Here is a 14,210-nt window from a genome sequence, read left to right as displayed (position 1 = left end):
CCAAGATCCAAGTAATATGTATCAGCTTGACAAGAAGATCTGACTATAAAGCTGTCCTCCACAGTATATATAGTAGAGGACAGTAGAGTAGTAGAGGACAGTACTCCTCCTCAGTACTGGATCTCAGCAGGCAGGATAGTTATCCTATCACTATCACTGATGCACCACTGGAAAGTGTGATGATGATTCTGGTGCCACAAAGTCACGACATCAGTAATTTCCATATCATTTCTGAGCACTTGGAGCCTTTGCAGACTCCCTAAGCCCACCATTATGGACGTACAGCATAAGTGAACCCTACTAACCCTGGACTCCAAATATCGGAGATAATTCACGCGGAAAACATAGAAACGTGGTTATAATTGCTGAGTACAAAAATAAAGACAACCTGATTTATAAGCAAGGTCTGGTTGGTAGTTTTATCATCCTTGTTTTCTATACCTTCTTTAGAAAATTCTTTTTTTTTTTCTTTTACTCTCTGTTTGGTGTTGTTTTTTTGGGGTTTGCAGGGTGGGTTTTTTTGTAATCAACTCACCATCAGACCTCAAAGGCATGCCTTTGTGTTCTGTTCACAAAACAGAACTTGGGTAGAATTGTGTGAGGGAAAGCTATTATATTCAGGAATTGGCCAGGAATAAACCAGACTCTAAAAATAAGCTGGACAACTAATTTCTCTAAGGCAATAAAGCTTGAAGAGATTAAAAGACTGCAAGTGAAATCTCTATAAAAACAATGACAATTTGGACCATCATTGGCATCAGTCAGGCCATCACATGAAACACTAAATATGTGACAGGATATGGACACTGTATTCATTTTATATGGTATCATATTGCAGAGATTATTTAGTTAAATACCTGTAGTGCAGCTAGACTGTGTTTCCAATTACAACCTTAGCTGTGACTCCTAGAGTATCCCATCCCTTCAATGTTTAAGGCTCAACATTGAACAGTATGCCTGCTCCAATAGAGCTGCTCTGGCCAGCAATAGAGGGAGGACTGCCCATGACAGAGAACAGATGACAAACTTTATTCCCCACATGCATGAACACAAACAATTTTAAACCATGTACAAATTAAAAAAAAAAAAAATCACACAGCAGTAGAGACTGAAAAAAAAAAGATGGACATGAGAAAGATTTGACATGAAACAGTCAAGGTAAGAATAGTTAGCTACAGCAAAGAAGAGAGCAATCTGCAGAAACCAGACTAGCAAAAATAAAGTTCCAGGGAGAAGATCTTAAAGGATCCTGTCCCAGTTTCTAAAAGAGCCTTTCAGAGAGGTGAGGATAGAGTGAACAACTAGGACTTTCTAAAACAAGAAGTGCTGAACCTTTTGCAAGGAATACATGTTTGCTTCCCTCACTGTGTGATTCTAAAGAGATGCCCAGTCAGCATACCGCTTTCTAGATCCTCTTCTTGAGCTAGTTACAAGAGAAGCAAGCAGTGGTCACAAGTTCTCAGCTCTACAAAGAGGGTTCAAACAAGGAAACTAACAAAGCAAGTCACTGCAGATTATCAGCTTGACACTCATTAGACCAACAACTATTTCTGCATGAGCTTCCTTGCATTTGGTGTGGGCTAAAGACTGAACTTCACTTAGCCCAAAATAAAACATAGTTAAACTAAATACCATTGTCCTGTGCTAACTATCAGCTTAGCATGCACATTGCACTTTATGGATTACTGCAGATCAGCTACACCACAACAAGCTCAGCCACAACCTGAGCCATCACTCTTGCTTGGGTATCTGCAGCCAGAGACAGCACCTTGTGTGTTCAACCTCAGAAAACCCAGAAATATCTATTCAAGTTCAGTGGGATCTACAAGCAGAAGCTGACTGAATGACCAAAGTTTTACTTTTACCTTCCTATTTGCTGTGTTTCATCACTGGCACAATAATGGAGAATATTCTGTACAGGAAATCTCCCTGGATTTTCCTAGTAGCACACCAGATTAGTTTTCCACCATCCATGGTTTTTTTTCTCTGTCATGCTTTGCCTTGTATCCTTATGCAAAACCATAACTTTCGCACTAGAAGATCAAAAAAATCATCAAAGTGTAAACAAAGCATTCACTGCACCAAATCTAAAAAAACAAAGCTACATTGTATGTAATTATTCCAAACTTTAGAAAACAAATAAAAAACCTCATCTGCAAACCCAAATTGACACTCCAACAACTTATGCACCACATCAACTTACTCTTTGGTGAAGGTAAGGTCAGCTTAGCAGCACATAGCTGTACAGTCTAACCTATAAACCATAATTTAAAAACCTGAACTCTCTCATTCAGTGCAATGAGGCAGTCAGGCCTAGCAGCTACTGCCCCTCACATTGGGCAGCAGCTTCCAGAGCTAATGGCATTAAAAGCTAAAAAGGCAAAATCAACTTAAAATTCATACCATTATTCTGTCAGTGAATTATCTCATTTTCATAACAAATATTTGAAGCCCATGGAACATATTGAAGTTTTGTGCAAATAAAATTTGATTCCCTCCAAGATAAATGGCAACTGAGCAAATAATCTGAAATTTTATATTTTGAATTTAGGTAGAAGCAAGTAACTTTTTTTCTTGGTGGATCTAATGCAAAAATACACTTAATGTTTAAAGTTGAGAATATGTTTAAATATCTCACTCAACTGCACCACTGCAGAATTAGTTTCTACCCATTCTTCTAATTATTTTCCTTTTCTTTCAATAACAAGTTTTACAAATCCATAAAGGAAACCTTAGTGTTCTGCTAGAGTCCAGTCCTTCCCTCTGTCTCTCCTAGTCATTAGCAAAAGTGTTTCAGCCTGCATTACTTAATATATAGGGAAAAAATAAAGTCCTCTTTGTTAGGGCTGTAGGTCTAATTGTATCAATATGACATATTTCTCCTGCCCCTCTTCACAAGCCTGGTTTCAGTTATTTGATAGCAAGCATATACACAAACACCCTGAATTAGCAGATTTCCAGATTTTGTTGTTACAGTTTAAATAACAATTTTTTCGACAGATTCCAAGACTAACAATTTACCCATAGCCTTTCTGCAAAATAGAGTCAACATAGCAATGTTATTTTGTTCATATTGGCTATGGCAAAGTAGGGATTAGCCTCTTCTCCCAGAAAACTAGTGACTGGATAAGAAGACATAGCCTCAAGCAGCACCGGGGGAGGTTCATGTTGCACATTAGGAAACATTTCTTCATAGAAAGGGTTACTAACTATTGGAACAGACTGCCCAGGGAGATGTTGGAGTCACCATCCCTAAAGGTGTTCAAGAAACAACTAGACACAGCACTCGGTGCTATGGTCCAGCTGTCAAGGTGGTGATCAGTCAAAGGTTAGACTCAGTGATCTGGATGTCTTTTGAAACCTAAATGATTCTGTGATTGGAATAATACAAACTGAAAATGAAGTAGTTTACATATTCATGTGTTATTGGGATTTTTGTTGTTGTTTCCTTGATTTTTTTTTTTTAAACAGTATTACTGTCGAAACAAAATAGGAACAACATTGAAAAAAATTCAGGCGATATGTGATACCCAGCCTAGAAAACAGTAAATTGTGATGCATTGTTCCTTGGAAGTCAGAGTGATTAAGAGGCTATTCCTGGGTGGTTTTCTACTGGCACATGTACTATTTTAACCAAGACCAAATAAAAAGTCATCAATAAATCGTTTTGATTCAACTTATTCTGTGGAAGCACAACAAAATAATGCAGAGTGCTGTTAGGATAATTTGAAATTAAATCAGATGGTATAAGAAACCTGTTAATGGTTTATATGTGCATGGGGAGAATAGATGCATGCCTGTATACAAATTATTCCCAGTAAGCCACTTTCAGCTCAAACAAATACTGAACTAAGTATTCTCAAGCTAGGTATTCCCATCAATATACAGGTTTTCTAGCCCCAACATTATGTAGTTAATAATAAAGAAGGTCAGCACTAAACTGGAAAATGTTATTAAAGGTTTGTTATTAGTGAAAACTGATGTTCTACAAAAATTAAGTTCTCATAATGTAAATTAACAACTAAGGCTGCCAAAATCCCAGGCTGTTATCAGAGGCAAGGTAATTGCTCTGGCTGGGATCTCTCCAAAATTAAAACATCCATACTTAAGGGCCTCTGCAAAGTATTCAAGCTCCCATTATAGTCACTTGTCAAGGCAATGGATTTAAAGTGTCTACTTCAGAGAAAGCCGAATCACTCTCTAGCAGCCTGTAGCCTGTCCTGACTTGAAGCTCAATGCAGTTTACCTAAACATCAGTGTTACACATCATTTAAAGTGTCCAAGGGATGGTAGATACCAAATGGGGCTGATGGAAGACTTGTGTCTATGGACTAACAGCTGAAGGCCACAAGGAGTGCCCCAAGTTAGGCACAAGAGTGCCCGTTCAGGAATTTCCTAGCTCTTCACCAATTATAACAGGAGTTAACACAAGGAAAAGACAAAGGAAGAGTGGTTGCTTGGTGCTCAAAACCAAAAAATATTCTCTCTTCAGAAGCTAACACCCCTTCTCCCACCTTTTCTTCTAGCCAGCATCCAGAGATGTGCACCAGCTGCTAAGTAGGAGAGTAATGACAAATTGAATTCAAACCCCATGGAAATGCAATTTACTTCACATTCAAACAATAGAAAAACAGAGTCCTAACCACAATATATTTAAATAACAAAGGGTTAGATAGTACATGCAGAAAACTATCTTTCAACTTGAAGAGTTGGTAGGTTTGAAGAAGGGAGAAGAAAACACTTTGGCAGCACGTTTATTGTTCATAACCATGCCTAGGAGCTTTACACTTTGTAATCCAGTTGAAAAATGCTGATAAATCTTAATTAAAAGTAGCCTGGGGTATAATGATAATACAGCTCAGTGTAGTTCAAGGTTTACTTCCGAGAGATTATTTCAGCACCACTCAAAGTTTGTGCAGCTTCATTGTAGAAAAACACTTTAACACCCCTAGCTGCAAACCCAAAATCAAGTCAAAAAAATATATCTGCAACCTACCACTGACATTGTAATCTTGTATTTAGTTCTTATCTTATTACCATGCTAAATTTTATTATTAGTCTTATTTGTAGTTTCATTTAGATAGCTGTTTTGTGGCTATATCTCATCTCTCAATAGTAGTAATGAGATAGAGGGTTTCAAATTACATTCCAAAAAGCTTTATTTCTTCATCATGCACATAATTTTTACCTCTGCTTCCTCTAATTTTTATCAGCTTTGTGGGAAAGTGAACCAGACATTTTCCTGGGCTTTGTAGTTCATGAAATACAGGCAGTGACTGACACTGCTCACATTCCTCCTGGAATGGCCACTGAATCTTTCCTGTGGCTTTTACCAAGGGATCTGGACAACACCTGAATATATATTTAAAAGTGACACACCTGAACAGGAAAAGAAAGGTCAGGCTGCAGCTCAGGAAGGTAGCTGCTTCAGTGGATGTCACTTCTCTCTTCTTTAAAGTCTTCAGGTACCCAGGGAATCTCTTGTCCAAGAGCTTTTCAGACAAGCAGGGCTATGGGACTGCACTGTCCCACATTCACACATCTCTCATCACATATACTTCAGGAAATTTAAGTCAATCACAGGGATGGTACTGTCTCTCTAGAACTCTCCTGTGGGTTTCTTCTGAGGAAAGGGTAAATTTGGCAAAACAAAGACATATCTATATAACAACAAATTAATCCCTTTTTCCTTCAGTATTCAGGTACCAATTGCCTTGAGAAAGGGAAGGTAAATGCAAACATCATTTTGAGAAAAGTAAAAGAGTAGTTTTGCATTTAACATTGCCCATATTCAAACATTCCTAATGAAAGTTTTGAGACAGAAGTTAAACACTAGTTCTAAAAGCATTCTTGAAAACATAATGGGAATCACAATCAACATTACTGACAAAATAATGACAAACTTAATAACAGCAAAATTGATGAACAAGTAATAAAAAATTTAAAAAGAAATCAGCAATCTAGTCATGACTACTACAGGTTTCAAGCATGTAAAGCATAGGGATACTTTCACTTTTAAAAAATTATCAAAACAAGAAATTCTGTATGGCAACAAATTCCTAGCCATATTACAAAGAACAGACAAAGCTCATTTGTTTGAGACTTTACTGCTGTGTAGCTTCCACGCATCTCCCCTTGCAAATAACGACATACCCGCTCCTTGTTTATGTCCCCCAAGGCAGAACATGAGCAGAGACAACAGCTAGATCCACGTTATCATTCTCTACACATTGATTTGGCCAAAATAGCCCTCTCTTGGGAGCTACAAAAGGGAAGCAATGCATGCTTCCTCAGTGGCATTTGTAACTCTTTCTGATGGCAGGATGGTGGTCAAACCCAGGGTGACCACCGACAACACAGCACAGCCCTTCATTCCTAACTCATCCAATTGTCTAATCTTTAACCTCCAGTTAGTCTACTCTGAACCTCAGACACTCCTTTTCTATTTCCATCTCTCCAAATGCAAGGAATTACTCTACATCATTTTAACAACAATTAAGATCTCTCCTGCTGCCCAGGAACAAATAAGGATAGAGGTGAGGGAGGACCAAAAGATAGGGTGGCCTTTATCTCTTGGTAATAAACAGAAGCAGTTACAGAGAGGTCTCATTCAGTCAACGCTGCCTGGCTTAGAAAATGCTGCAGGATGATATAATATTAATTGTTTTCTGAACACTAACGTGATTCAGGAGCAATGGTGGAAATGTGGTCATTCTGATGAAACTGAAATTTCAAGGATTCCTTTTTAGCATTTTGATCAATGAACAGAAGTAGAACAACAAAAAATGTTTTGAGTTCTATCATTTTTTCATTCTGAAAAGCCATAATTCATTCAAAGACATACCATTTAGAATGTTATTTCTTATTACATGGAACAATTAGAAGAGTCAAAAGCCAAATACAATGTTTTGATTTCCTTAAAATACCACTTCAATGAAGCTGAAATAATGTTTTTTGAAAAATCAGTTTTATGGACAAATTAATGTTTGTTTTCATCCTCATTCAAAAGAGGAAAATTCAGCATTGGCATTTCATTGAAAACAGGCATGCCAAGTTTCAAACAGCTGTAATTCTGTAAGTAACTGTGAAAACAGATTCCATAGGTTCATAGTCAGATTTGAGCTATTGTTAAAAATTACACCCACACCCCAAACAAACCCCCCTCAGAATATAGCAAAAAGATGCATGACTTGACAGAAATTTAAAAAAAAAAAACAGTTCAGAGAGAGAACAGCTTCTCAGCAATATTCCTATGGGAGTCTAACATGGGCAAAACAACTCACTTTTAATACACTTGCTCTGAGAAATGGCAGAGTTGCCTTTGCTATAATTTTTATACAATCCTCTTTCCCTCAAAGATCTTTTGAGACATATATGAACCATAGATGATTTCTACCCAAAACTTTAATATTCAGGAAAGTTTCAAGCAACTTAAAACACGATAATGCAATGTAACTCTCTTCTAATAGAAAGGGTTGAAAAATAGGTATTCCCATTTATGATGCCTAAAACTATTTACATTTGAACGACATATCAAGTTAATTCCTACAAATATAATATAAACCTTTACAAAGATGCATGCAAGTAATACCTTACTGCCCTCTAGACACTGTGTTCAAGCATTTGTTCTGAGATTTTGATTTTACAAGGTCAAAGTCCATTATATTACAGCATAAGTGGCAATCCTAACATTACACCCATATCAAAAAAAAATCAGTTTATGTTTTTTTCTTTTAGTCAGTTCAGCAGTCACCTCCTTTCTTAAGTGTTGAAATTGTTTGAAGAAGATTAAATCATCTGCTGGATAGAGCTGTGAAGTTGTCTGTGAAGTACCTGTTTCATCAGCTACTAGTACATTCTAAGATTATCTGATGAGCTGTGCTGGTTGAATGACTAGAAATCACAAATACTGTGGTTTATCATCAGATCGATAAGAAAGAAATGTACTCATATACAATTTTCCTCTAGTGACTGAAGACACTCAAAAATCATACTGAAATTAATTGTAAAATCAAAATTATAGAGTCATTAAGGTTGAAAAAGACTTCCAAGATCATTGAGTCCAACCTTTGACCAAACACCACAATGCCAACTAAACCACAGCATTAAATGCCATGTCCAGTCATTTCTCGAACATTTCCAGGGATGGTGACTCCATCACCTCCCTGGGCAGCCCGTTTCAGGGCTTGATGATCCTTTCAGTGAAAAAATTCTTCCTGATGCCCAACCTGGATGTCCCCAGGCACAGCTTGAGGCCATTTCTTCTTGTCCTGTCACTGGTTATCTAGGAGAAGAGGCCAACCCTCACCTGACTACAACCTGTTTTCAGGTAGTTGCAGAGTATGATAAAGTCTTTTCTGAGCCTCATTTTCTCCAGGCTAAATAACTCCAGTTCCCTCAGCCACTCCTCATATGACTTAAGCTCTATACCTTTCACCAGCTCCTTTTGCTTCTCTGGATATTTTCCAGCAACTAAATGTCTTTCACGTAGAGAGGGGCCTAGAACTGGACACAGGATTTGAGGTGCAACCTCACCAGTGTTGAGTACAGAGGGACAATAAATTCCCTAGTCCTGCTGGACACATTATTTTTGATACAAGCCAGGATGCCACCTGGGTACGCTGCTGGCTCATGTTCAGCTGCTATCTACCAGCCCCTCCAGGTCCTTTTCTGCTGGGTCACTTTCCAGCCATTCTTCCCCAAACCTGTAGCACTGCCTGGGGTTGTTGTGATCTAAGTGTAGGACCAGCACTTGGCCTTGCCAAACCTTGATACTGTTGGCCTTGGTCCACTGATCCAGCTTCTCCAGATCCCTCTGAAGAGCCTTCCTACCCTCCAGCAGAAGAACACTCCCACCTAAATTATTGTCATTTATGAACTGGACTGAGGGTGCACTCAAATTCCTCATCTAGATAATTGATAAATATATTAAACAGGACTGGCCCCAATATTGGGCTGTGGGGAACACCACCAGTGACCAGCTACCAACTGGGTGTAGCACTGTGCACCACCACTCTCTGGGCCCGGACATCCAGCCAGTTTTAGCCCCGCAAAGATTGCACCTGTCCAAGCCATGGTCTGCCAGCTTCTCCAGGAGACTGCTGTGGGAGATAGTATTGAAGGTTTTACTGAAATCCAGGTAGATTTCTACAGCATTTCACTCATCCACTAGGTAGGTCACCTGGTCATATAAGCCAGTTCACTTGGTCAAGAAGGACCCGCCTTTCCTAAACCTGTGCTGGCTGGGCCTGATCCCCTTGTTGTCCTTTATGTGCTGCATTATGGCACTCAAGACAGTGTGTTCCATAACATTCCCCAGTACTGAGGTCAAACTAACAAGCATGTAGCTTCCCAGATCCTCCTTCTGATCCTTCTCATAGATGGCCATCACAATGGCCAACCTCCTGTTGAACCCACAGCTGGATCCCATCCAGCCCCATAGAGTTAATGAGTGTCTAAGTGGCACAGCAGGTCACTAACTACTTCCTCCTGCATTACAGGGGGTCTATTCTGCTCCCCATTCTGTCTACCAGCTCAGGAGGCTGGCTGCCCTAAGGTCTTTCTGTTTAAAACTGAGGCAAAGAAGGCACCGAGTACCTCAGCCTTTTCTTCACCCTTGGTTACAATGTTTCACTCTGCATCTAATAAAGGATAGAGATTTTCCTTGGCCCTCTTTTTGTTGTTAATCTATTTATAAAAACACTTATTATCTTTCACAGTGGTGGTCAGATTGAGTTCTAGCTGAGCTTTTGCCTTTTTAATTTTCTCTCTACGTGATCTAGCATCATCCTTGTACTCTTCTGAGTTGCCTGTTCCTTCTTCCAAGAGTAATACTCTCTCTTTTTTTCCCCTGAGTTCCAGCAAAAGCTCCCTGAATAAGCCAAAGTCTGCTCTCTGAAAGTCCAAGGGAGCCCAAGTGACCAAGACAGCCTCTGACCACCACATCTCCCACCTTTGTAAACAGAAGGTCCAGCAGGGCACCACTGATAGGCTCACATAGCAGCTGTGTCAGGAAGTTCTCTTCCACACACTCCAGGAACCTCCTAGACTGCCTCCTCTCCACTGTGCTGAGTTTCCAGTAGACATCTGGCAAGGTAAAGTCTTCCATAAGAACAAGGGCTAGTAATCATGAAACATCAGCCAGCTGCTTATAGTATATTTCATGTACGTCTTCATCCTGGTTGAGTGGTCTATAACAGACTCCCACTAGGATATCTGCCTTGCTAGACTTCCCCCTGATTCTTACCATAGGCACTCAACTGTATCATCACTGTCCTTGATCCCCTATACAGTCAAAACACTCCCTGATGTACAGAGCCCCCACCACCACCTCATTCCTTGCCTATCCCTTCTGAAGAACTTATAACCATGCAAAATCATACCAACAAGTCCTGTCTGGAAATTCTCTACCAAGTCAGTCCTGTCTAGTGTATGATACAAAATGCAAGAAAACACATTAGACTTAAATTACATATAAAAAAGCAAAGTTTGAGTGAGAAGCTTGTGTTAAGCCCAGAAATTACTTCTGCAGCCCAGACAAAAGCTGTGCCATGGAGTCTCCAAGAGAAAATAAGAGAGAAAGAAGAGAACACAAAGTCTAGCACTGTGACCTGCAACCCAGGCATGAATGAGGTGAAACCCATAGGGATCACTGCGGAGCCACTTCCAATGGAGCCAGGGCATCTCTGACTTGTACTCACAAACACAACAGCCCAGTGCACCACAGCCAATATTTTTGGGTGGTTCACTTGAGTTTTGATGGTTGCTCTGAGTGAAAGAGGCCCAGAGAAGTAATAGGGCTGTGCAGTGTCCAAATTCCTATATCAAGACTGCATTAGTGGAGAAGCAGCTGAGTTAATTCCATGAGCAGACTCCATACCCTGACAAGCACCAAAATGTATCAAAAGTACTCTGAATTCTGCCTACAGCTGAAATAGCAAATTAGATGATCCCTCTGGACCCATTCACCTGAGGGCTCGGGGACTTGCAGAAGCAAATATAGATTTCATCAAGGACCTCAGATCTGTAACACTCCGAAAACACACTTATCTCAGACTTTCCCTGCACTCCCTTGGGCCATAAAGGACAGGAAAGATGGCACTAAATAGTGAAACTAATAATATGAGTTTGGAGAAAGAAATTAAACCACTTTTAAAATTTTTGTCTCTTAGTGCAAGAGCAAGATTCCTTCTGCCTTTCTACATGTATGTCCTCTACACTTACAGAAAACAAGTAGATATATCCTTAACCATCCAGCAAACATTCACTGTTACAGATTTTAAAGAACCTGAAGCTTCTTCCTTCAGATTCAGTAGGAACAAGAAAAAGGGAAAAACTCATAGTACTGCCATGACTAACCTCATTTGTATCATGTGTTCAGAATAACAAGCTTGTATATAAACAGAACAAGTTTTTAACAGTGATAAAAAACAAAAAATTAAGCACACCTTTCACACTGTCATGTGCACAGGTATTAAGTGATAATGAAAAGCTATTTAGAGTATGGCAGAACTGCCACTCCATCAGAACAGAAGGAAACTCCCTGCTAAGAGACGGAATTTTACAACACACAGTCTACCTGCTGCTTTTTTCAGTGGTTCTTTATCTTTAGGAAGAACAAAGCTTACTAGAAAGCTTAAGAGATACACCAATTATCACACAGGAGACACTCTAGAGTGAAACCCAAGCAGATGGCCTTATGAAATTTCTGATCACGTCTGCAGCACATTTGGAATTACGCACATAGACTTCCACTGGAAACTAGATTAAAAGCACCACCTACAATATGAAGTAGAGCTTTTTATGACTAGCTTGACACACTTTTAAGTTAATTTGCATCCAGCTGTAGTTTTACTTTTGTACTCACCATCCCACCTGTCCAGCAACCCCAAGATGCTTAATGAAAAGCAGAGCATGAGTCTCTTCTTCCAGATGCTCCTGGCTGACACAGTGACACTTTATGCAAGTCAGAGCAGCCTTCTGAGAGCTTGGGCTGGCCCAGGGATTTACAGCTGAAGTTACCAGACAACATGTCTAGTTAAAAGTACATGACAAGAGCATTTGGCTAAGCCACATTTGCTGCCTTCATATACTTACCCCTGCACCTGGATCTACAGGATTACATTACCAACTAGCTCTGCACGCTCTCAGCTTATTTGCTGCAGAAAAGCTGTCTCAAGAATTTCATGAACAATGCAAACAAGATGCTAGGAAGTCTCATCAAATCAGTGAAGCTGGGAGTAAACTACGCAACCTAATCTGAGTGACACCAACTACTATTTTATTTCTAATATTGTCTGCTACCTGTAATCATAAAAATACAAACAGCTTAAAAACAGCCCTGTACTTGCACTTAAAAAGGAAATGCCTGAATCTCATAGTTTCGGGGAGGGGGGTTTCAGGGGAGGCGGGGAAGATACAAAGGCATAAGCTGAATATATCCTAAAGGACCAGAAATCTAAAAACCAACAACAAAAAACCCAAACAAACAGCATTTTTAAAAAGGCCCACCACATAAAAAACAGATGAGAAAAAAAAGGGAAAAAAAGCAGCAAAACAAACCAAGCAACCAAAACCCCTCCAACCTTTCTATTCTTTCAACAGCTTGGAATTTTTTACTCAGCCATGTGATTTCTGCTTTTCTTTTGCCACCTATCACACCCTCCAGACATCATCAGTCCTCATCATTGACCTTATAAAGAATTTCTGTGTAGAAAAATAACATTGGAAAAGCAGCTTACCTAGCATCTTGTTTTTCTACATACCAACAAAATAAGATCTTCAGCTGACTGTACCCCTTGAAAGGCAACAGCCTAGGTAACATAATTCATGTGCTGAAAGCACTTGCATCACCATCCCTAATAGGCAGCCTATCATCTTAAGAAATCACTTTGAAGTATCCTTAAGGTTTCCAGGATGGTTAAGTTTGACCTGTAGTTTAAAAAATCACATCTATTAAGCAACCAATTTCTGCTCATTTCATTCTCAGTTCATTTCATCCTCATTTATGACATTTTAGTCCTATTCCCTCTCTCTCAGGCATACACATTATGCCAACGTACACAATTATTATTATTAAGCAGATACTGTTTTATGTGTTGCTACCTTAAAGGGAGATATAAAGGGCCAAGGTTGTCACTACAATTCAATTCCAAACTTCAACCTGTCAAATTTCAGAGCTCTACCGCTGCACCTTGAAGGTGCATTGGCACAGTAACTGCAGCTGTCTTTGACAATGCAAAGAAAAAAAAATTTTACCTTAAAGGGGCAGCATTTTCAAGTTTAAATGACACTATTTCCTCTTAATTGGTATGCAGAAATTTGTAGACTAGAAGTGTCAAAATTATCTTTTTCCCTTTATTTTTTATTTTTCCTTTACTTTCCTCTATTCTTAAATAGATATTTGCATTGTGATGAAAATTCTCTTATTCATGAAGCTTTAGATCATTCTGCAACCAGAAGAACTTAACTGTGGATATTGGTTCAATGTGAGTGTGGTCTTTTGTACACCTGCACAGCCACTGTTTACTAAAATCTTGTAATGGATTTTATCATTCTAACATTTTAATGCTTTTTCAAATATTCTGTAGAATTGAGGCACAAAATATACTCAAACACCATAGAAAAATACAATTTATTACAAAATCTCTTTGGAAATATGTTGGCTTTTCAACTGTTTCACACTGCACAGTATTCCTGATTTATGAGCCTCTTATTGCAAATCAGAACATTACTGTCACATAAATGTGGATAAATGTATCTGTATTTACACAAAGGGAAAAAAAAAGGCAGTCACAGCACTAACAAAGAGCAGCAGACTTCCAGTAATGAATCACATAAACCACCTCTGTCAACACTAGTTACAGATTAAAATAAAAAGGAAAAGGTGTTGCAATATCCCACCAAAGAGCATGTAGGTATTTTCAATGACTCTTGCAGGGGGAGAAGTGAAGGTAGGATGGTAGGTGGAAGGATGGTGGGAGCTAGCATTAAGAAAACTATCCATACAGCTTTATACTCTACCAATCACAAAAACTCACTGACTCTCCACACCAGCTGGAGCGCTTGCTACACAACCTGAGCATGTGCAGACACGAGCACAAAGCTATAGCACCAGGCTAGAGCAGAGCCTACCACAGTCCTTGAGGGGTTTAGTGTGAGCACATCCACACACAAAATGGCATTGAATGCAAGAGCAACTTCCAGTTCAT

The 14,210-nt window shown here is 39.2% G+C and overlaps 1 protein-coding gene across 4 annotated transcripts in view; it reads right to left on the bottom strand.

The window, feature by feature from the left end:
- The window catches only part of NAV3 (neuron navigator 3), a 514,063-nt gene that overhangs the window by 452,466 nt on the left and 47,387 nt on the right, over nucleotides 1-14,210 (bottom strand). The window contains exon 1 of one of the 4 annotated variants that reach the window (XM_050324428.1): nucleotides 9,953-9,971. The exons of the other annotated variants lie outside the window; for them this stretch is intronic. The gene's annotated coding sequence lies outside the window, so the exon portion shown is untranslated. Of the gene's footprint in view, nucleotides 1-9,952; nucleotides 9,972-14,210 lie in introns of those variants that run through there. 4 annotated transcript variants of the gene reach the window in all.

Source organism: Myiozetetes cayanensis, unplaced genomic scaffold, assembly GCF_022539395.1.
Source record: "Myiozetetes cayanensis isolate MyiCay16 unplaced genomic scaffold, myiCay2020 scf3, whole genome shotgun sequence".
In the NCBI taxonomy this organism is placed as follows: Eukaryota; Metazoa; Chordata; class Aves; order Passeriformes; family Tyrannidae; genus Myiozetetes; species Myiozetetes cayanensis.
The sequence above is the reverse complement of the archived record's forward strand: the minus strand, read 5'-3'. Positions and strand labels throughout refer to the sequence as shown.